Consider the following 22085-nt stretch of genomic DNA (forward strand, 5'->3'; position numbering starts at 1 on the left):
GGCTGCCACCAACTGGTGGGAGAATGGAATGAGGATTTATTAGTTTCCTAGGGCTGCGGTAAGAAAGTACCACAAACTACAGGGCTGAAAATAACAGAAGTTTGTTCTCTCACAGTTCTGGAGGCTAGAAGTCTGAAATCAAGGTGTCAACAGGGCAATGCCTTCTCTAAAGGCTCTAGGGGAAGATCCTTCCTTGCTTCTTCCCAGCTTCTGGTGGTTGCCGACAATTCTTGGCATCTCTCGGCTTGTAGACACATCACTCCTATCTCTGCCTCCATCTTCACATGGCCTTCTCCCCAAGTGTCTGTTTCTTCTTACGAGGGTACCACTCTAACCCAGCATGACTTCATATTAACTTGATAAAGACCCTATTTCCAAATACGGCCACATTCACTGGTTCCAGGGGACGGGCATTTCCAGGGGATGCTATTTAACTCAGTACACATCTCTATATGCAGTTGCCACAATCCATCTTCTCTTGCTCACATGTAAGTAATTGAGGAATTTGTTTGGTAGGGAGTGGGGTGACCAGGATAGCTTTCCTAGCCTCATCATTCTCATAGTTCACTCTCTGCTGCTTCCATACAGTATGAAAAAATACAACCTCTCAGCATAGCCACATTGCCAATATTTCAGAGAGAGATAAACCTCCTCTGTTTACTTGCCCCCCGGTACCTGAACCTTTTCTCTCCTTTACCCCCCGAGTTCCTGCCAAAATCAATCTGGGTTTTGCTTCCATTTGTTTTCACAAGAATAGAGCTTTGTCCAACCACTAAAAAGAAAGGATAATTCTGTAACGTGATAGATGATAATTATCACTACAATAGCAATCATATTACCATATATAAATGTATCAAATTAACACGCTGTATACCTTAAATTTATACAATGTTATCTGTCAATAGATTTCAATAATAATTTTTTTTAAGTATGGAGTTTTGTTCTTCCAAAAGAGAGATTCCTTGAGTAATTCTGAGATCTCTGAGGAGGACCCAGACCACCCCAGCACACCCCAACTACTAATTGGAGCCTGTGAAGCTTCACACACACAAACACACACACAATTTTTAAAATATTTATTTATTATTATGATGATTATGATTATTTTTGGCTGCTTTGGGTCTCAGTTGCGGCATGTGGGATCTTTCATTGCGGTGCGTGGGCTCTTTGTTGCACCATGCAAGCTTCTCTCTCTAGTTGTGTCGCGCAGGCTCCAGAGTGCATGGGCTCAGTGGTTGCGCTGCCTGGGCTTAGTTGCCTCAAAGCATGTGGGATCTTAGTTCCCCAACCAGGGATCGAACCAGCGTGCCCTGTGTTGCAAGACAGATTCTTAACCACTGGGCCACAAGGGAAGTCCCACCCCCCCCAATACACACACACACACACACACACACACACACACACACACACACACACACACACACACCATTTGCTGCTGTTGTTCTCAGATTATCTCACCAAGTCCTCAGCTATGAGGGCAACCTCTCCTCTAGAGGTGAGGACTGGTGGGAAGTTTCCAATCTTCATAGCACTTTTTTTTTTTTTTTTGCGGTACACGGGCCTCTCGCTGTTGTGGCCTCTCCCATTGTGGAGCACAGGCTCCGGACGCGTAGGCTCAGTGGTCATGGCCCACGGGCCCAGCTGCTCCGCGTCATGTGGGATCTTCCCGGACCAGGGCACGAACCCGTGTCCCCCACCTCGGCAGGTGGACCCTCAACCACTGCACCACCAGGGAAGCCCCATAGCACTTTTTTTTTTTTTTTTTTTTGCGGTATGCGGGCCTCTCACTGTTGTGGCCTCTCCCGTTGCGGAGCACAGGCTCCGGACGCGCAGGCCCAGCGGCCATGGCTCACGGGCCCAGCCGCTCCGCGGCACACGGGATCCTCCCAGACCGGGGCACGAACCCGTATCCCCTGCATCGGCAGGCGGACTCTCAACCACTGCGCCACCAGGGAGGCCCGCCCCATAGCACTTTTGCTCCTTTCCTTTTCTTCCTGTACTGGCCCTGGTTTGGCCTCACCCACTCATATTTCAGGGTTCATGGGGCTCCACTGTCGGCTGGTTTTGTAAAGCATTGTTTGTGAGCTCCTACTATCCAACTGGGTCTCCGGGTGGGGAGGGGTGGAATTTGGGAAGATTAAGAAACTCTGCTGCCTAAACTGAATCTAATCACAAGGAAACATCAAACAAATTCCAGTGGACAACCGACAACCGTCTGCAAAACAACCGGCCTCGACTCGACTCTTGGAAAATGTCAAGGTCAAGCAAAAGATGGGGAAACTATGTATACAAACAGAGACCAGAGTCAGCACAAGGAAATGCAGTTCATTGAGTAATCCAGGTGATACCCTGGATATTAACAAGACACTTGATGAAATTTGAATGAGTTCTGAACTTTAGATAGTAGTCATTTATCCATGTTAAAATTTTCTGGGTTTGATCTCTGTACTGCGGTTATTAAATAGAATGTCCTTGTTCTTAGCAAATACACACTGAAGTATTTCGGGACAAAGGGGCATGGTATCTCCAATGCTTTCTCAAATATTTCTGGAAAGGTAAATACATGATAATATATAGACATAGAGGGTGAATGAGAAAGCAAAAGGGGGCGGGAATAGCGATAATCGGGGTGCCTAGTTAAGGATACATGGAGTTCTTTGTACAAATCTCTTTTTCAAAAAAATTAATTTATTTATTTATTTTTATTTTGGGCAGTGTTGGGTCTTGGTTGCTTGGCTTTCTCTATTTGCGGCGAGCGGGGGCTACTCTTCGTTGTGGTGTGTGGGCTTCTCATGTGTTGGCTTCTCTTGTTGCGGAGCACGGGCTCTAGGCACACGGGCTTCAGTAGTTGTGGCACACAGGCTTAGTGGCTCCGCGGCATGTGGGATCTTCCGGGACCAGGGATCGAATCCGTGTCCCCTGCATTGTCAGGCAGATTCTTAACCACTGCGCCACCAGGGAAATCCCTACAAGTCTTTTTTTAAATTGAGGTATATGATGTACAATATTATATAAGTTGCAGGTGTACACCATAGTCATTTATCATTATAAAATATTAGCTGTATTCCCTGTGTTATACAATATATCTTTGTAGGTTATATATTGTATACATAGTAGTTTGTACCCCTTAATCCCCTGCACCTACCTTGCTCTTTGTTTGAGTCTTGAAACTTTCCATAAATTCAAAATTATATCAGGCAAAAGTTACTCCTGCCCCAAAGAAATCCATGCTCCAGCCCCTACTGCTATCTTGCCTCTTTCCAAACATCCTTCAAAATGCATCAATGAGCTTCTAAGAAGAAAGAGAAATCTCCAGGTCCTCTCCCCATCCCACCCATGAAAGAAAGAAAGAAAGATTGAAAGGAGGGAAGGAAGGAAGGGAGAAAGAGAAAGGAAAAAAGAAAGAAAGAAGGAAGTGAGAAAGAAAGAAAGAGAAAGAGAAAAGAAAAGAAGGAAGGAAGACAAAAAGGAAGGAAGGAAGAGAGAGGGAGAAAGAAAGAATTAGAAAAGAAAAAAGAAAGAAGGAAGAGTGAGAAATAAAGAAAGAAAGAGAGAAAAGAAAGAGAAAGAGGGCTTCCCTGGTGGCGCAGTGGTTGAGAGTCCGCCTGCCGATGCAGAGGACACGGGTTCGTGCCCCGGTCCGGGAAGATCCCACATGCCGCGGAGCGGCTGGGCCCGTGAGTCATGGCCGCTGAGCCTGCGCGTCCGGAGCCTGTGCTCCGCAACGGGAGAGGCCCGCGTATGGCAAAGAAAAAACAAGAAGAAGAAAGAGAAAGAAAGAAAGTGAGAAAGAAAAGGAAGGAAGAGAGAAAAAAAGGAAAGGAAGGAAGGAAGGAAGAAAGGAAGAAAGAGGGAGGGAGGGAGGAAGGAAGGAAGAAAAGGAAAGGAAAGACGGTGAAGGCAAAGGTGAGAGAAAAGGAAGGGACAGAGGGGAAAAGAAACATAAGGAATAAGTGAAACTCCAAGTGGAAAGTGTGAATGACCACGCGGCTTCCTGGAATCTGCTGATTCTGTGATAGGGACACATTTTCAAGGCAAAGCTTAAAGGGCCACAACTTCAATGAAAGGCTGGTGTTTGAAATCCCACCAACCCACATACAGTGGAATGTTATTCAACCTTGAAAAGGAAGGAAATTCTGAAGCATGTTAACATGGATGTATCTTGAAAACATTTTGCTAAATGAAAGAAGCCAGACACACGAGGATAGATACTGTATGATTCCACTGATCAGAGGTACCTAGAATAGGCAAATTCATAGAAACAGGAAGTAGAATGGTGGTGGCCAGGGGAAGGGGGGAATGGGGAGTTGTTGCTTCATGGGTACAGAGTTCCAGAGTGAGGTGATGAAAAAGTTCTGGAGATGGATGATGGGGGTGGTTGCATAACAATCTGCATGTACTTAATGCCACTTGTAAGTAGTTAAAATGGTCAGCTTTACATTATGTGTATGTCGTCACAATTTTTTTGTTTTGCCATACTGCACAGCTTGTGGGTTCTCAGTTCCCCAACCAGGGATTGAACCTGGGCCATGGCAGTGAAAGCCTGGAATCCTAACCACTAGGCCACCAGGGAACTCCCATCACAATTTTTTTTTAAAAATCCACCAAACTACACTAAGAGAAGTTCAAGATTTTCCTGTTTCCATTTGGGGTCTCAATGGAAGAAACATGGTTCTCTATTGAAAACTGTGTCACCACCAGACCAGTCTCACATGGAAGGGGTATAAAATCAAACTCAGTGGTGGAGGCGCTCCCAAGATTAGAAATTAATAGTATCGATATTGGGCTAGTGATAGCTCTAGGGCTTCTGGCTAAAGCAAAGCAAAGCAAAGCAAAGCAAAGCTTCTCTGGAGAGATGCTGCTCAACTACATCATAGAGGAAGTCTTGAAAGAGCTCATAATCCAAAGTCACCAAATACACAAGGGAACTAGGCACATGGTAGATGCCAGCAAATGTACTGAATGACAAGGCTAGAGAGGCTCGCCCCACCCCGTCTTGCAATAACTTTAAAGGGTAGAGCCGTGAGAGAAAAATGACTGTTCAGGATCTTTTTTTATAAAATTATTATCTAATATGTACAAAATGCAATTTACCATCTGAACCATTTTCAAGTGTACAGTTCATTAGTATTGAGTATATTACCATTAGGATGCAAACAATCCCCAGAACTTTTATTTTTATTATTTATTTATTTATTTACTTATTTGCGGTACGCAGGCCTCTCACTGTTGTGGCCTCTCCCATTGCAGAGCACAGGCTCCAGACGCCCAGGGTCAATGGCCATGGCTCTCGGGCCTAGCTGCTCCGCGGCATGTGGGATCTTCCCGGACCGGGGCACGAACCCGCATCCCCTGCATCGGCAGGTAGACTCTCAACCACTGCGCCACCAGGGAAGCCCCCCCAGAACTTTTTCATCTTGCAAAACTGAACCTCTGTACCCATTAATCAATGACTCCCCATTCCCCCCTCCTCCCAGCCCCTGGCCACCACCATTCTACTTCCTGCTTCTATGAATTTTGCTATTTTAGATACCTAGTATAAGTGGAAACACACAGTACTTATTTTCTGAATGGCTTCTTTCACTTAGCAAGATGTTTTCACGGTTCACCGGTGTTGTAGCAGATGTCAGAATTTCCTTCCTTTTTGGCTGAATAATATGCCATTGTGTGAATAGACCACATTTTGTTTATCCGTTCACCTATCAATGGGCATTTAGGTTGCTTCCACATTTTGGCTACTGTGAAAAGTGCTGCTGTGAACATGAATGTACAAAGATCTCTTTAAAAAAACCCTGATATCCAGAATTGTATTGCTGGATCATATGGTAATTCAATTTTTAATCTTTCGAGGAATTGCCTGTGATGGTTAATTTTATGGCTCAACCTGACTGGACTAAAGGATGCCCAGATAGCTGGTAAAACATTATTTCTGGGTGTGTCTGTGAGGGTATTTCTGGAAGGGATTAGCATTTGATTCAGTAGACTGAGTAAAGACATCCACCCTAATCAGTGTGAACGGGTGTCATCCAACCCATTGAGGGTCCAAATGGAACAAAAAGGCAAAGGAAGGGCAAATCCTCTCTAGCGCTTCTTGAGCCAAAACATCCATTTTTTTGTACCCTTGGACATCAGAGCTCCTGGTTCTCAAGCCTTGAGATACCCAGCTCCCAGGTTTTCAGATCTTTGGCCTCAGAATGAGTTATACCACCTGCTTTCCTCCCCACTCCAGCTTGTAGATAGGACACTGTGGGACTTAACCTCCACAGCTACGTGAGCCAATTCTTATAATAAAATCTCCATATACAGGGCTTCCCTGGTGGCGCAGTGGTTGAGAGTCCGCCTGCCAATGCAGGGGACACGGTTCGTGCCCCGGTCTAGGAAGATCCCACATGCCGCAGAATGGCTAGGCCCGTGAGCCACGGCCGCTGAACCTGCGCGTCCGGAGCCTGTGCTCCGCAACGGGATAGGCCACAACAGTGAGAGGCCCGCGTTCTGCAAAAAAAAAAGAAAAAAAAAAATCTCCATATACATATATATATATAGTATATATCATATATATACTATATGATACCTATATGGTATATATACTCTACACTGATGTATTTTAGCTGTGGAAGTAGTCAGCGAACATTTAGAGGAAAGTTGGTTGTTTGAAAATTAACTAATTACCAAAAAAACCCAAATAGCTGTGAACATTTATGTGAGGTGATAGCGTAGATTTGATTTGCATTTCCCTAATGATTAGTGATGTTGAGCATCTTTCCTTTTCTTTTTTCTTTTTTTTTTTTTTTGCAGTACGCGGGCCTCTCACTGTTGTGGCCTCTCCCGTTGCAGAGCAGACTCCGGACGCGCAGGCTCAGCGGCCATGGCTCACGGGCCCAACCGCTCCGCGGCATGTGGGATCTTCCTGGACCAGGGTACGAACCCGTGTCCCCTGCATCGGCAGGCAGACTCTCAACCACTGCGCCACCAGGGAAGCCCCGTCTTTTTTCTTTTTTTTTTTTAAAATGCAACGTGCTTTATTTATTTATTTATGGCCATGCCACATGGCTTGCAGGATCTTAGTTCCCCAACTAGGTATCAAACCCGGGCCCCCTGAGTGAAAGTGCCAAGTCCTATCCACTGGACTGCCAGGGAATTCCCTTGAGCATCTTTTCACACATATATCTTATATATGTATATCATATAGATGTATATGTATATCTTATTTGGGGAAATGTCTATTCAAGTCCTTTGCCCATTTTTTAATTAGGTTGTTTGCTTTTTGTTGTTGAGTTGTAAAAGTTCATTCTGTATTCTGACTACTAACTCCTTATTAGATATATGATTTGCAAATATTTTCTCCCACTCCATAGGTTGGCTCTGTAGATTGTGTCCTTTGATGTACAAAAGGTTTTAGTTTCGATGTAGTCCAATTTATCTATTTTTACTTTTGTTGCCCATGCTTTTGCTGTCATATTCAAGAAATTCTTGCTAAATCCATTGTCATGAAGATTTTCCCCTAAGAAAAGCTCTCTTCTAAGAGTTTTAGGTTCTTGATTTAATTTTATTTATTTATTTTTTGTTTGTTTGTTTTTGGCTGCATTGTGTCTTCGATGCTGCGCGTGGGCTTTCTCTAGTTGCAGCGAGCAGGGGGCTACTCTTGGTTGAGGTGTGCATGCTTCTCATTACAGTGGCTTCTCTTGTTGCAGAGCTGGGCTCTAGGGTGCACGGGCTTCAGTAGTTGTGGCACGCAGGCTCAGTAGTTGTGGCTGGCATGCTCTAGAGCGCAGGCTCAGTAGTTGTGGCGCCTGGGCTTCGTTGCTCTGCTGCAGGTGGTATCTTCCCCACCCAGGGCTCGAACCGTGTCCTCTGAATTGGCAGGCGGATTCTTAACCACTGCGCCACCAAGGAAGTCCCTTGTGATGAGATCTTTTAACGTCAGAAGAGCTTTTGTGTTCAGGCACAAATATTCACAACTATTTAGTTTTTTGGTAATGATTAATTAATTTTCAAACAATCAACTTTCCTCTAAACATTCACTGACTACTTTGACAGCTAAAAATAGCAAGCCATGAGTTTCACGATTTCAGATTTCCCAAAACATTTGAACATGGATTGCAAATTTAATCAACAAAACACAAATCTGGGATCTCAGATTCCCTTAAATGAGTTAAGAACCTTGAAGAGAAGAAAAAGAGTAGGGACTTCCCTGGTGGTCCAGTGGCTGAGACTCCAGGCTCCCAATGCAGGGGGCTCAGGATCGATCCCTGGTCTGGGAACTAGATCCCACATGCACGCTGCAACTACGAGTTCACATGTTGCACCAAAGATGCTGTGTGCCGGAACTAAGACCTGGTGCAACCTAAATAAATAAATATATTTTTTAAAAAGAGAGAGTTAGTGTAGCTTAAAATTTATTTTATAAAGGAAGAAAAAGAGTAATGCAGTCCTTTTTGTTTTTTTTAAATGAAAGCAAGTTTATTGAGAGAGATACGCATTCCATAGGCAGAATGCAGTCCCTCTCAGGAGGCAAGAGAGGCCCAGAGTAATACAGTCTGGATCATATTTTTTGCAAGTCTAATATAACAGATTCTCACAAATGCTTTAAATACCCTCAAAGACAGACAAGTAGGAGTACAATGATTATCACATGGATCGGTTTCCTTACAGTAAACTGGTTACAAATATATTTATATCATGGATATAAATTTGTCTCTTCAATACCTCGATTTTGATCAAAGATTTTGATTCAACAATCTTGATACTTACCTGTGATATTTCTTACCTACAAGAGAGTTAGCCTTTGCTCCTCTACCAGCTGAGTTAACAGTCTGACCATTTGATGGTTGAAGATTCAGGCCTGGGGTCCCTTCTCAATTGATTCTCATCAAGCTTGAGTTCCAGGACAATTAGACTTTGTTATGACCCCATGACTGCATGAGTTAGGAAATTGACTTGGGTGATCCTGATTTATTTCCCACGGCTGTTTGTTCAGAGTGTCATCGGTTTGTAGTACAGCCTGAAGAACATGTTTTAAGAGTCATATCATTTTATAAATTTATTTATTTTATTTTTGGCTGCGTTGGGTCTTCATTGCTGCAGGCGGGCTTTCTCTAGTTGCGGCGAGCGGGGGCTACTCTTCGTTGCGGTGCGTGGGCTTCTCATTGCGGTGGTTTCTGTTGCTGCGGAGCACGGGCTCTAGGCGCATGGGCTTCAGTAGCTGTGGCTCGTGGGCTCAGTAGTTGTGGCACGCGGACTCAGTAGTTGTGGCACGCGGACTCAGTAGTTGTGGCACACGGGCTTAGTTGCCCCACGGCATGTGGGATCTTCCCGGACCAGGGCTCGAGCCCGAGTTACCTGCATTGGCAGGCGGATTCTTAACCACTGCGCCACCAGGGAAGTCCCAAGAATCATATCATTTTAATAGGCTGTTGTTTAGCACCTGTGTGTTCTGGAGCCTTCCCTGTTGAATGTGTGGAATCCGTCCTCTGTATGTCGTGCACACGGTGAGCCTGTTTCCCCTGTTCATCCTCAGGAGGCTGTGCCGCTGTCTCTCTAGTGTGACTCTCACCTTCCAACTCTGTGACCCCTTTTGACAACTAACCAGAGTGGCAGGGAGGACCTGGCAGGAGACGGGGAGCCAGGACGAGGGGCCAAGGAACTTCTTTTCCAGCTCCAGTCTGCATCTTGCCAGCAGCCACAGGCAACAAGGGCTCCTGCTGCTTTGGGCACTTCCAGCAACAGCCAGCTGCATGGCCTTGGCAGGGAGATTTCCAATTTCCTTGGACAGAGGTACCATCCCTCACAGGCCAGAGCACCTGCTGCCTGGACCCCCCTCCCCAGAGGTCTGAGTTCTACCCTGCAGAGAACACTCCGCCAAGCTCCTGCCTCCCCAGGGATTTGAGCTGCTTCAGGTCACTCCTGACTCTGCCTCAGAGGGCAAGTCTTGTTTACTCTTCCAGCCTCCTGACACGTGTGTAACCAATTCCGTTTAATGAACTCCCTGTATTTTAAATACCTGGAGTGGGGTTTCCCTGGTGGCACAGTGGTTAAGCATCCTCCTGCCAGTGCAGGGAACACGGGTTGGAGCCCTGGTCTGGGAAGATCCCACATGCCGCAGAGCAACTAAGCCCGTGCACCACAACTACTGAGCCTCATGCCACAACTACTGAAGCCCACGTGCCTACTGCCTGTGCTCGGCAACAAGAGAAGCCACTGCAATGAGAAGCCCGTGCACCGCAACGAAAACCCAACGCAGCCAGAAGTAAAAAAATAAATTAAATGAATAAACAAATACCTGGGGTGGTTTCTGTTTTCCTCAGCAGACCAAGAAACTTGGTCTTGGTTTCAGTTCGATTGAAAGCCTTTGGTCAATTTTGAAATCACAGCTTATCTTTCTAATACAGCTTAAGACCTACAATATTAACTACTGTAAAATGAACATGCTCAAATGTCTAAAGACTTTTTTATTTTAAAGGATTAGAAATGAAAAAAGCCAAGGCATTATTAAAAGACCAGGCAGGTGAGTTCCCTGATGGAGCAGTGGTTGGGAATCCACCTGCCAATGCAGGGGACACGGGTTCGAGCCCTGGTCCGGGAAGATCCCACATCCCGCAGAGAAACTAAGCCCGTGCGCCACAACTACTGAGCCCACGTGCCACAACTACTGAAGCCCACGCACCTAGAGCCTGTGCTCCACTACTAGAGAAGCCACCGCAATGAAGAGTAGTGCCCGTGCGCCACATCCAAGAGTAGCTCCCGCTCGCCACAACTAGAGAAAACCTGTGCGCAGCAATGAAGACCAAACACAGCCAAAAATAGATAAATAAAATAGATAAATTAAAAAAAAAAGATGCATCCTTATTTCAGAGGTTTAAATGCGCCCCTTAGATCAGTGAAGCAGGGTATATCAGATATTCTGCCTGTTTGATTCATTTTGCCCTTTCATGGCATCCAAGCTAGCAGGTGGCTGCTTTACCTATGCAAGACTGAGTTGTAAATTAGAGCGTCAATATTTTGAAATACTCAGCAGGAGAAAGTCCCACTGGGGTTAAAATCCATTTGCCTTTTCACAAGAACTGTCAACATTACTTTTGCCAATGAAAGAAAAGGGAAAGCTGTTAGGTTAATTTTTAAACTTTTTGTCCTGACATATAGCATAAATATTTACTACATAAATAAAACTGAAATGTATGGTAGATTAGTTTCCTAAAGTTGCTGGACCAAAGTATTATTAATTGGGTGCCTTAAAATAACAAGAAATTATTCTCTCACAGTTCTGGAGGCCGGAGGTCCAAAATCAGAATCCCCAGGTCGAAGTCAAGGTGTGGGGACTTCCCTGGCGGTCCAGTGGTTAAGACTCCGCGCTTCCACTGCAGGGGGAATGGGTTAAATCCCTGATGGGAGAACAAAGATCCCGCATGCCGCAGCACCATGCAGTGAGGCCAAAAATTTATTTAAAAAAAAAGAAAGAAGGAAAGAAATCAAGGTGTGGGCAAGGCTATGCTCCCTCCAGAGGCTCTTAAGGGAGAATCTGTTCTTTACCTCCCCCAGCTTTTAATGGTTACCAGCAGTGCTTGGCTTGTGGCCACATGACTCCAATTTTCAAGGCCAGCATCTTCAAATCTCTCTCTGATCCATCTTTACATCACCTTCTCTTCTGTGTGTGTCACATATTTCTCTGCCCCCCTCACATAAGGATACATGTAATCACATTTAGGACCTGCCCAGATAACCTAGGATTATCACCCATCTCAAGATCACTAATTTAATCCGATTTGCAATAATCTTTTTTTGTTATATAAGGTAACATTTACTGGTTCCAGGAATTAGGACTTGGATACCATTTACAAGGACATTTTTCAGCCTACCACATACAATTTAAGAAATAAGTATGAAGAAAACTCCTTAGCCACCACCACCCAGGTTAAGCAATAGAACATTGTCTCACCCAATTTCTTCCCACACACACTAGAGGAAAATTACTGTATAGTCTAATCATGAGAAAATATTAGACAGACTGAAACTGAAGGGCATTCCACAACATACTCAACCAATATCCTTCAAAACTGTCAAGGTCATGAAAGACAAGGGAAAACTGAAAACTCACAAATTGGAGGAAACTAAGGACATAGGACAATTATATTATATACAATGTAGCATCCTCAATGGGTCTTGGAACAGAAAAAGGACAACTGTAGAAAAATTGATGACATTCAAATAAAGCTTGTCATTTTGTTAATAGTATCATACTGTTAATTTCTTAGTTCTGATGAATACACCATTGTTATTAGTTTGTTTGCATTAAGGGAAGCTGGGTGAAGGGTATAGGAAGTTTCTGTACTAGCTCTGCAAATTTACTTAGTAAATATGAAGTTATTCCAAACTGAAAAGTTGATTTGTAAAAAAATCAGTACCCCACCAGAACGGAAAGAAAAAATGAAAAACACACACACACACACACAAAACCCTAAACTAAACTAAAAATATAAACTAAACTGAAAACACTAGGTGTTTAGCCATTCATCTGTTGATGGACACTTAGTTCGTTTCCATATCTTGGCTATCGTACATAACGCTGCTATGAACTTCAGGATGCATGTATCTTTTCAAATTAGTGTTTTTGTTTTTTGGGGGATATATACCCAGGAGTGGAATTGCTGGGTCATAACGTGGTTCTATTTTTAACTTTTTGAGAAGCCTCCATACCGTTTTCCAAAGTGGCTGCAACCTCCTGTGTACTTTAAATCCTCTCTAGATTACTTATAATACCTAATACAATGTAAATAGTTATAAATACCATGTAAATGCTGTGTTAATATTTGCCAGCACGCAGCAAATTCAAGTTTTCAATGAGCCCACTAATACAAAACAGCATGAAAAAAAATCTCACAAAACAGCGTTGAGTGAAAGAAGTCCTATTTTATTTCACTTTCGCCTCTCATACGTGGCTGGTAGGGGTGTGAATGAATACATCAGCCAATCCTGTTGGTCTGATCTTTGACCTGCACCCAGAATCCAATCACTTCCTGCCCCCGCCACAGTTACCAGCCTGGCTCTGCTGCCACCCCCGTCACCTGGACTCCTTCCATTTACAGCAGGTCAAGGTCCTTTTCTGCTCTGACCTCTTTCCTGGCTCTGGGCTCAGTCCTAGAAAAGCTTTCATGCTCACCGTGAGCTTACAAGGCTCTGAAGAATCTGGCCCCACTCGTCTTCGCCCTCATATTCCACCCTCTCCTGGCTTGCTCACTCCGTTCCAGCCACACTAGCCTCCTCCAAGTTCCTGGGACACATATGGCACCCTCTAGACTTAGGGCCTTTGCACTGGCTGTTCTCTTGGCTTGGAATGCTCTTCTCCCCAGAAGTCCTCATGGCTCACCCCTCACCTGCTTCAGGTGGCCTCTCCAATGCCACTTTCTACAGGGAATGAGGTGATATTAGGGAATTATTAATTTCATTAGGTGTGGTAAAAGGATTTATAGCAGAGGAGAATGTCCTCATTGTTGGAAATACAAAGTGAAGCTGGAGGTGGAGGGAGTGAAAACGTGTGAAATGAATTCTAATCTGGTTCAACAAATATAGAAATATCAGACAGAAGAAGCAAATGTGGCAAATTGCTGAATGCTGGTGGTGGGAATAGGAGTGAACTGTACTATCTTTCTACTTTTCTGTACATTTGACATTTTTCGTAACAAAAAGGTTTTCTAAATGACACCTTAGTGAGGCTTTTCCTGACCACAATATTTAAAATTATACTTCCAATACTCCATCATCTTTCCCTGCTTCATTTTTTCCCATAGCACTCATCTTTAACATACATGCATATGAGTTGTATATACTTTATAATAAATATATACATTTAAACGTACAAACATATTATACTTCATGAAATATAAATGAATTTCATGATATAACACCTAAACATATTATACTTAATAGTATATAAGTATGTAAATGCTTACTAATATATAATATATAAATATAGACTTTATAATATACATATATATACTTTACAAGAAATATAAATATATAATATATAACTGTACTTATATAAACATACAATAGAAAGTATATAATCTGTAATAGTAATTTTACCAACGTGTGGTATTTACTCTTGTCCCCTACTGGATCTCCAATCCCAGCCTAAGGGCCTGGCACAGAGTAAGCTCTTAAACAACATTTGTGGCATGAATTAATTCCTCTTCCCGGGCCTCAGGAGCAGGATCAAAGTTCCCTGGGAGCAGGTGGTTGATCACCTGGGATGCTAGGGCGCCCGGAGGGCAAGGCCGCATTTCCTCTGCTCTGTGTGTGTCTAGCTGGGCTCCACCAACTTTTAGTGCCCTGGTGCTCCCGGTCGCTGCCTGGTCCCGGACAGTGTGACAGGCACAATTGTCCTATTTAATCTCCCAACAAGCCCATGAGCGAAGTGCTATTATTTTTCCCATTTTATAGATGGGGAAACTGAGGCTCAGAGAGGGGGTCACTTTGCCCAAATCCACACAGCTAGAAAACGGAAGAGTTCAGATTTTAACCCATAGTCTAGCCGCGAAGTCCACGTTCTTAACCACTAAATCTTACTTCCTGGGGAGGGCGCGTGGAGGGGTGTGGGTTAACTCTAACGTGCTTTGCACCCTCTTGCCTTTAATAAATTTAGTTTCTTGGAAGAAACATTTCCTGGCCCCTGGGATTTGAGTATGTGTGTGGAGAGGGATCCCATTAACCCTCCCTGGCTGCTTAGCCTGTCCACGTTCCAATAACGAAGGTCCAATGTCAGCATCCGCAGATTTCCACCGACCCAGAGCCGCGACCTGAGGCCTAAGCCTAGCGACCAGCGACCACTGACGTCATGAGATTTCAGCCACCCGATTGGCTACGCCTTCTGCCCGCAATAACTGAGAAATTGGCAGGGTGGACTGGAATAGGGATTCTTTTTTTTTTTTTTTTTTTTTTTTTTTTTTTTTTGCGGTACGCGGGCCTCTCACTGATGTGGCCTCTCCGCAACCCGCGGCATGTGGGATCTTCCCGGACCGGGGCACGAACCGGTGTGCCCTGCATCGGTAGGCGGACTCTCAACCACTGCGCCACCAGGGAAGCCCTGGAATATGGATTCTTAATCAGGTGTTATGGATCAGGGCTGGACTCCTAAATCTTTTGAAATCACATGCAAATTGTGGGCATATAGCATAAACCTTGGTTTAGGATATAGGCGCGGGTTGGTGAGGGGCTGGGGGGAGAGACATCCTGAGTTACCCAGCCCCTTATCACTGAAGTAACACCGGCAGAGAACCTCTGAATCTTAGCATTCCCATCTGTAAATGGAGAGGAAAGAAATACTGTAGGGTAGGTGCCTAGTACCCGTTCAGAGAAAGCCTCGGTAAAATGCTAGCTATTACTTGACTATTATGGGCAGCCTTTAGCATTCTGTACATTTAACACATGGTGCGTGTGTGTTAAAATTCATATAACATAAAATTCACCATTTTAGCTGTTTTAATGTATACAATTCTGGGAATTCCCTGGCCGTCCGGTAATTAAGACTCGGCGCTTTCACTGCGGAGGGCCCGGGTTCAATCCCTGGTCGGGGAAATAAGATCCTGCAAGCCGTGCGGCCAAAAAAATAAATAAATAAACAATAAAAAAATAAAGTATACAATTCAGTGGCATTTAGTCCATTCACAATGTTGTGCAACCGTCCTATTATCTATCTAATTCCAGAACATTTCATCATCCCAAAAGGAAACCTTGTCCCCATTAAGCAGTCACTCCGCTGTTCCTTCCCTCCCTCCTGCAAAACACTAATCGGCTTTCTGTCTCTATAAATTAACCTGTTCTGGAGATTTCATATAAATGGAATTATACAACGTGTGGCCTTCTGTGTCTGGCTTCTCTCACTCAGCTTGATGTTTTCAAAGTTCATCTCTGTTGTAGTGTGTGTATTTCATTCCTTTTTAAGGTTGAATAATATTCCACTTTTCCCCAGCAGCTGCACTATTTTGCAGTTTCACATTCCCATTGGCAAAGCTTAAGAGTTCACATTTCTCCACATCCTCACCAACCTTGTTTTCCTTTTTTGTTGTTGTTATAGCCAGCCTAGTGGTGGTGAAGTGTTGTTTCATTGTGGTTTTGATGTTCATTTCCTGAATGATTTGTGTGTTGAGTATATTTTCATGTATGTTTTGGCCGTTTGTATTCTTCTTTGGAGAAATGTCTATTCAAGGCCTTTGCCTGTTTTTGATTTGGGTTGTCTCTCAAGTTGTAGGAATCTTGTGGGAGGAGCAGGGAGTTGTAGGAGCCTTTATAGATTCTGGATCTAGACCTTTATCAGATATATGATTTGCAAATATTTTTCTCATTCGTGGGTTGTCTTTTCACTCTCCTAATAGTGTCCTTTGATGCACAAAATTTTTAATTTTGATGAAGTCCAATTTATCTATTTTCTTCTTCTGTTGCCTGTGCTTTTGATGTCCTAAGAAACAATCGCCAAATCAAAAGTCGTGACGATTTATCCCTATTTTTTCTTCTAAGTATAGTGCGATAAAACTGGTTTTAGCCAATCACGTTGAAAACTGCTGAAATTTTTTGGGGTGCTCCCACTGTAGATCCCCTTGCTACTCTTTCGCCTTTGAGGCTTTAGCCCAACATTGGCCGCCAGGTGGCGGTGGAGGCATATCGCAGCAGAGCCTGAGACCGGAGCTCGCAGTGATCGCTACTATAGCTGAGATTTCTTTACCATTTATATTTTAAGTTTATTTTTGGCTGCGTTGGGTCTTCGTTGCTGCGTGCGGGCTTTCTCTAGTTGCGGCGAGTGGGGGCTACTCTTCGTTGTGGTGCGCGGGCTTCTCATTGCGGTGGCTTCTCTTGTTGCGGAGCACAGGCTCCAGGTGCGTGGGCTTCAGTAGTTGTGGCACACAGGCTCAGTAGTTGTGGCTTGCAGGCTCTAGAGCACAGGCTCAGTAGTTGTGGCGCACGGGCTTAGCTGCTCCGCGGCATGTGGGATCTTCCCGGACCAGGGCTCGTACCTGTGTCCCCTGAATTGGCAGGCGGATTCTTAACCACTGCACCACCAGGGAAGTCCCCTCAATTTAATTTTATTCTTCATTATTTTGTCTTATAACAAGGAAGAGTTATTTGTTTATTTATTTATTTGCTTATTTATTTATTGAATATTCACATCATCATTTTTATATATTACTGGATGTTCCTGCATAGAACATAAGTGATTTTTATAAATTTCTTTGATTGTTTCATCACTTAGAATTGGTGTTTAGTGTTCACAGTTAGACTAAATCTTATTTTTTGGGCTTATTAAGTATTGTTTGCTTTTTAGAAACCAGTAACAATGTTTGTATCCAAAAGCATGATTGTCGAACACGATTAGTGAAGTTGAGGCATTTACAGCTTCAGATAAACAAATTTACAAAATGGTTTTATTATGTATGAATCCAAGGACTTTTTGGTGACCTTTTCAGAATTCTGATTAAACTAAATGAAGTTTCCCATTTTGGTTCTTTCCACTTAGTGTATATTTATTATTTTCTAATGAAGAACATCCTTAAGCATGAAGATGACATAATATTTTGAACAAAATCAATTTTCTAAAGCCATTAAGATCTACATTCCCCTAAGTATTAAGCTGTATTAAATACCTTAGTCTATACAAATCTGTTCATTTTTCCACAGAATTCAACAACTTTTTCAATAAAGCTGAAAAGTCAGAATCACAAAGCAAATTCAGTTGTCAAAAATAATAAAAGCAGGGCTTCCCTGGTGGCGCAGTGGTTGAGAGTCCGCCTGCCGATGCAGGGGACACGGCTTCGTGCCCCGGTCCGGGAAGATCCCACATGCCGCGGAGCGGTTGGGCCTGTGAGCCATGGCTGCTGAGCCTGCGCGTCCGGAGCCTGTGCTCCGCAATGGGAGAGGCCACAGCGGTGAGAGGCCCGCATACCGCAAAAAAAAAATAATAATAAATAATAATAATAATAATAATAAGAGCAATTTTATAGTGCTTTCTACATGCCAGGCCCTGTTCTAAGCACTTTACATTTAATCACTCATTTAATTCTCAGTATAGCCTTAATGGGTGGGTACTATGACCTTCATTTTATTTATTTATTTATTTATTTATGCGGTACGCGGGCCTCTCACCGCTGTGGCCTCTCCCGTTGCGGAGCACAGGCTCCGGACGCACAGGCTCAGCAGCCATGGCTCACGGGCCCAGCCGCTCCACGGCATGTGGGATCTTCCTGGACCGGGGCACGAACCCGTGTCCCCTTTATTGGCAGGCAGACTCCCAATCACTGCGCCACCAGGGAAGCCCGATCTTCATTTTAGAAACGAGAAAACTGAGGTTCAGAGAGGTGCACTCACTTCCCCAACATCACACAGCTGTTAGGGGATTAAAAAAAAAAGTTGATCTTTAATTAGGCAACATATGAGGGTAATCTGCAATGTGAATGTGTGTACCCCAAAAATTCTCATCTGCAACCTAAGTGTCTTATTCACATTGAAAAGTGATCAAATGAAGCAATAATGCCAACTAAGCCTGCTGGAATCTTCCTACGGAATGTCTGTCTCAAATAGAAAAAGCTTGGACCCTTTAAAGTGTCTACGAATGCAAAACAAGAAACAAAGTTCTTTTATGTGATAAATTGCAACCATATCAGATTTGTTGCTTATTTTGTTATTTAACCAACACTGACATCTGTTTGCTAAGTGCCAGGCATTGTCCGTGGACAGCAGTTCTTAAACTTTTTGGTCCTGAGACCAAAAATCACTTTACACTCTTAAAAATCACTGAGAACATTTAAGAGCTTTAGTTTATGTGGGTTACACCTATCCATATTTATAGAATTAGAAATTATGACAGAAAATTAACAAAATATTCATTCATTCACTTAAGAATAACAATAGTTAACCTATTGCATGCCAACATATGTCTCTGTTTACTCTCAGGTGCTTCTGCCTCAAGTGACTTTTAAAAACTATGCTTAGGGACTTCCCTGGTGGTCCAGTGGTAAAGAATCCGCCTTCCAATGCAGGGGACGCGGGTTGCATCCCTGGTCGGGGAACTACGATCCCACATGCACGGGGCAACTCAGTCCGCGCACCACAACTACTGAGCTCGCATGCCTCAATGAGAGAGGCTGTGTGCTGCAAACTACAGAGCCCACATGCTCTGGAGCCCGCGCGCTGCAACAAAAGATCCCATGTGCCTCAACGAAGATCCCGCTTGCAGCAACTAAGACCCGACACAGCTAAAAAAAAAGTAAGTTTATACTGTATAGCACAGATAACTGTATTCGATATCCTATGAGAAACCATAATGGAAAAGAATATTTTACAAAAAGAATATATATATGTATAACTGAATCACTTTGCTGTATAGCAGTAATTAACACAACATTGTAAATCAACTATACTTCAATAAATATATAAACAAAATTTTTAAAAAGAAATAAAAAGTGAGTTTACCTCTCTGAGCTTGTTTCCTCAGGAGGCCCTCTGCCTTTTTTATCTCATAACAATGGCTATGTCAGTAAAAAAAATGTTGCCTGCCGTATCGATAAATAAAGGATGCTGCAGCCATCAAGCCGTTACATTACTGCCGCCCTAATGGTGAGCCCTGAGGGAACTCAAGATAGAAACAAGATGCCAGACATCAAGCAGTCAACTGCTGCCGACACCCCAAGCCCCACCCCCCGACTCAGGAGGAGACTCAGGATGAGAAAGCACAGGATACTGGCCCCAGATAGCTGAGGTGCGTATCAAAGGAATGATTTCAATGAGCCCAGACTCTGGCATCTTCCCAGACAGAGAAAAGTTGGGGAGTTCCCTGGTGGCCTAATGGTTAGGATTCTGGGCTTTTACTGCCATGGGCCAGGTTCAATCCCTGGTTGGGGATCTGAGATCCTGCAAGCCAGCGTGGCTGGGCAAAACAAAAACAAAAACAAGGCACTAAATTCCTTAACTTGAGGTATCCGGTTTTCTTTCTTTCTTTTCTTTTTTTTTAAGATTTTTTTTTTGATGTGGACCATTTTTAAAGTCTTTATTGAATTTGTTACAATATTGCTTCAGCTTTATGTTTTGGTTTTTTGGCCGCAAGGCATGTGGGGTCTTAGCTCCTTGACCAGGGATCGAACCCGCACCTCCTGCATTGGAAGGCAAAGTTGTTACCGAGTCCAAGCTCGCTCTGCTCGCCGCACGACAGGCCGATAACTCGGAGACGAAGTGTTGAGGTAAAGAATAACGCCTTTAGTCAGAAAGATGGCAGACTGAGAGTGTCTCAAAATAACCATCTTATTGGGGTCTGAATGCCAGTTTCTTTTGTAGAACAGAGACAGGGACGAGGTGAGGAAGTAAAGTAAAAAGGCCATTCATTTGGCCTGGCTCAGCCAGCATGGGGAGGGGATGTATTAATTTCTTTCCTGCAGCCATTCACAGGTGGGCAGGGTCAGGTTGTCTCCCTGTGAGCTGAACAAAGGCACTTTAGTCTAACATTCAGCCAGAGGGGCAGGGTTCCCTGAGGCAGGCCATTACGTATGATTATAATAACAAAAGCAACGAAAAGCAAAGGTCACATTCAAAGAAACAGATCCAATGTGGAGTCAAAATGGACTCTTCCCTGTTACAAAGTCTTAACCACTGGACTGCCAGGGAAGTCCCTGGTTTTCTTTAACTAATTGTAATCTTTTGACGTTCTGACTACTTGGTCTTCGTTGCAAAAACTCCTATATATCCTGGCTCCCCCCACCCCCTTGTCTCTTCAGAGCAGTATCTTAGAGCAATCTAAGTTGCTGTGTCTCTGGCTTAAGTCCCCAGTTTTGTCTGCCAAATGAAACATAATTCTCAACTTTCAGTTTGCATATTTTTTTTCCAGGCAACAGCTACTTACCCCTTCGTGATCATTCCCTTAGGATTCAAATCTAAGATAAAAATCTGGCCTAGGTCTTCATTTGGGACCAAGTCACTGGCCAGCAACCGAACTGGCTACTAGAATCAGGGATTCTCCCTGGATGCAGTCAGCTCTAGCCATCTGGAGGTGCACGGAAGCAAAGAAGCTTTTGACTGCAAGTCACACACACACACACACACACACACACGAATACAACTGCAAATAACAAAAGATAAAGGACCTGACAAAAGTGACTTAAATGGGTTTTTGTTTTGGCTTTTTTTTTTTTAACAAAACAATCCAGAAATCAGACATTTCCCAGTTGGAGGAGCTGGGTCTTTCAGTGAGCGGGCCTTGGCACTCTTGGCCAAGAAATGGCTGCAGCAGCTCCAAGCACCACACTTGCAGGTAATCCCAGACAAAGCAGGTAGAGAAGAAAAGAAGAGGTAGCTCTCCTGGAGTGTTTCGAGGGAAGACAGCTTTCCCAGAGGCCTCCAGGCAAATTTCCCCGTGTCCCCTTGGCCTGTGGCCTTCCCTTGAGCAACGATTGACAAAAGGGAATGAGGGGGTGTGGCACTGGTTGGCTGCTGCCCCCAAAATCAGAATTCTAGTCCCAAAGTTGATGGCTGCTGGACAGGCCACAGATGGAGTCTGCCCTGTCCCACAGGGTCTCCCTCCAACAAACTGGATCAGGGGTCAGGTGGCAGACCTCAGGTTACACACCAAGCAGATAACAGAGGCAGGTTTGAAGCCAGATCTGCAACCAGTTATACCTGGTCCTGCAGGGGCAGCTCTGGGTGTAGAAAGACCCCTTCTGGGTCAAACTGGATGCCAGGAGAAGGGTCCTGGCAGGAGACAAGCTCTGAGCTGAAGCCAAGAAGAAGAGACAGACAGGGCAGAGGCTGGGGAAGGACAGGGCTGGGGACTCATGGGCTTTGGGGGAAGGGGTCCAGAGCTGAGGGGTCTGGTCTAGTGACTGGAATATACCAGGCGGCTGTCCCCAAGATGCGGCAGTGGGGGAGGCACAGCTTAGTGGGGGAAGATGCTAAGCTCAATTTGTGAGGAAGTGGAAAAATCTCTCCCGTCAGAGAAACCACCAGGACACTGGGGGCTTGGATTTCTGGGCCCTTGAAAATGAAATGGGCTGAACGCGGGGATTCCTGGTTAAGACCCTAGAGTCCCTGAGTTGCATCATTGGAGATGACACCTAATG

This window comes from Mesoplodon mirus (genome assembly GCF_964341445.2).
Source record: "Mesoplodon mirus genome assembly, chromosome: 19".
In the NCBI taxonomy this organism is placed as follows: Eukaryota; Metazoa; Chordata; class Mammalia; order Artiodactyla; family Ziphiidae; genus Mesoplodon; species Mesoplodon mirus.